This window comes from Colletotrichum spaethianum, assembly GCF_022836535.1.
Source record: "Colletotrichum spaethianum MAFF 239500 DNA, contig82, whole genome shotgun sequence".
Taxonomy (NCBI): Eukaryota; Fungi; Ascomycota; class Sordariomycetes; order Glomerellales; family Glomerellaceae; genus Colletotrichum; species Colletotrichum spaethianum.
In genome coordinates, this window is record NW_026054852.1 from 7501 (window position 1) to 10098 (window position 2598).

General features: G+C 50.0%; 2 non-coding genes across 2 annotated transcripts; both read left to right on the forward strand.

Moving 5' to 3' along the window:
* Positions 1 to 132: 132 nt before the first annotated feature.
* Positions 133 to 1927, forward strand: ColSpa_rRNA_064. The gene has a single exon (XR_007414295.1). It is a non-coding gene; the product is annotated as an 18S ribosomal RNA (ribosomal RNA).
* Positions 1928 to 2103: 176 nt separating this feature from the next.
* ColSpa_rRNA_065 lies at positions 2104 to 2255 on the forward strand. The gene has a single exon (XR_007414296.1). It is a non-coding gene; the product is annotated as a 5.8S ribosomal RNA (ribosomal RNA).
* The last annotated feature ends 343 nt before the right edge of the window (positions 2256 to 2598 follow it).

Here is a 2598-nt window from a genome sequence, read left to right on the forward strand (position 1 = left end):
GCGCCGTCGGCCTAGCCGACCGGTCGTCCTGGCAGGCGCGAGCGCTGTTTCGGCAGCGCGAGCGATTCCGGTAACTAAACTTCTTCGGCCGCTGCTTGCAGCGCCGATGGCCAACCCCGGCGCACGATAGTTACCTGGTTGATTCTGCCAGTAGTCATATGCTTGTCTCAAAGATTAAGCCATGCATGTCTAAGTATAAGCAATTATACAGCGAAACTGCGAATGGCTCATTATATAAGTTATCGTTTATTTGATAGTACCTTACTACTTGGATAACCGTGGTAATTCTAGAGCTAATACATGCTAAAAATCCCGACTTCGGAAGGGATGTATTTATTAGATTAAAAACCAATGCCCTTCGGGGCTCACTGGTGATTCATAATAACTTCTCGAATCGCATGGCCTTGCGCCGGCGATGGTTCATTCAAATTTCTTCCCTATCAACTTTCGATGCTAGAGTAGTGTTCTAGCATGGTTACAACGGGTAACGGAGGGTTAGGGCTCGACCCCGGAGAAGGAGCCTGAGAAACGGCTACTACATCCAAGGAAGGCAGCAGGCGCGCAAATTACCCAATCCCGACACGGGGAGGTAGTGACGATAAATACTGATACAGGGCTCTTTTGGGTCTTGTAATTGGAATGAGTACAATTTAAATCCCTTAACGAGGAACAATTGGAGGGCAAGTCTGGTGCCAGCAGCCGCGGTAATTCCAGCTCCAATAGCGTATATTAAAGTTGTTGTGGTTAAAAAGCTCGTAGTAGAACCTTGGGCCTGGCTGGCCGGTCCGCCTCACCGCGTGCACTGGTCCGGCCGGGCCTTTCCCTCTGTGGAACCGCATGCCCTTCACTGGGTGTGCCGGGGAAACAGGACTTTTACTTTGAAAAAATTAGAGTGCTCCAGGCAGGCCTATGCTCGAATACATTAGCATGGAATAATAGAATAGGACGTGTGGTTCTATTTTGTTGGTTTCTAGGACCGCCGTAATGATTAATAGGGACAGTCGGGGGCATCAGTATTCAATTGTCAGAGGTGAAATTCTTGGATTTATTGAAGACTAACTACTGCGAAAGCATTTGCCAAGGATGTTTTCATTTATCAGGAACGAAAGTTAGGGGATCGAAGACGATCAGATACCGTCGTAGTCTTAACCATAAACTATGCCGACTAGGGATCGGACGATGTTATTTTTTGACTCGTTCGGCACCTTACGAGAAATCAAAGTGCTTGGGCTCCAGGGGGAGTATGGTCGCAAGGCTGAAACTTAAAGAAATTGACGGAAGGGCACCACCAGGGGTGGAGCCTGCGGCTTAATTTGACTCAACACGGGGAAACTCACCAGGTCCAGACACAATGAGGATTGACAGATTGAGAGCTCTTTCTTGATTTTGTGGGTGGTGGTGCATGGCCGTTCTTAGTTGGTGGAGTGATTTGTCTGCTTAATTGCGATAACGAACGAGACCTTAACCTGCTAAATAGCCCGTATTGCTTTGGCAGTACGCCGGCTTCTTAGAGGGACTATCGGCTCAAGCCGATGGAAGTTTGAGGCAATAACAGGTCTGTGATGCCCTTAGATGTTCTGGGCCGCACGCGCGTTACACTGACGGAGCCAGCGAGTACTCCCTTGGCCGGAAGGCCCGGGTAATCTTGTTAAACTCCGTCGTGCTGGGGATAGAGCATTGCAATTATTGCTCTTCAACGAGGAATCCCTAGTAAGCGCAAGTCATCAGCTTGCGTTGATTACGTCCCTGCCCTTTGTACACACCGCCCGTCGCTACTACCGATTGAATGGCTCAGTGAGGCTTTCGGACTGGCCCAGAGAGGTGGGCAACTACCACTCAGGGCCGGAAAGTTATCCAAACTCGGTCATTTAGAGGAAGTAAAAGTCGTAACAAGGTCTCCGTTGGTGAACCAGCGGAGGGATCATTACTGAGTTACCGCTCTATAACCCTTTGTGAACATACCTAACTGTTGCTTCGGCGGGCAGGGGGTCCCCTCGGGGACGCCCTCCCGGCCACGCCCTTCACGGGGCGAGGCGCCCGCCGGAGGATACCAAACTCTATTTTAACGACGTTTCTTCTGAGTGGCACAAGCAAATAATTAAAACTTTTAACAACGGATCTCTTGGTTCTGGCATCGATGAAGAACGCAGCGAAATGCGATAAGTAATGTGAATTGCAGAATTCAGTGAATCATCGAATCTTTGAACGCACATTGCGCCCGCCAGCATTCTGGCGGGCATGCCTGTTCGAGCGTCATTTCAACCCTCAAGCTCTGCTTGGTGTTGGGGCCCTACGGTTGACGTAGGCCCTTAAAGGTAGTGGCGGACCCTCTCGGAGCCTCCTTTGCGTAGTAACTAACGTCTCGCATTGGGATTCGGAGGGACTCTTGCCGTAAAACCCCCAAATTTTCTAATGGTTGACCTCGGATCAGGTAGGAATACCCGCTGAACTTAAGCATATCAATAAGCGGAGGAAAAGAAACCAACAGGGATTGCCCCAGTAACGGCGAGTGAAGCGGCAACAGCTCAAATTTGAAATCTGGCCCTAGGCCCGAGTTGTAATTTGCAGAGGATGCTTTTGGCGCGGTGCCTCCGAGTT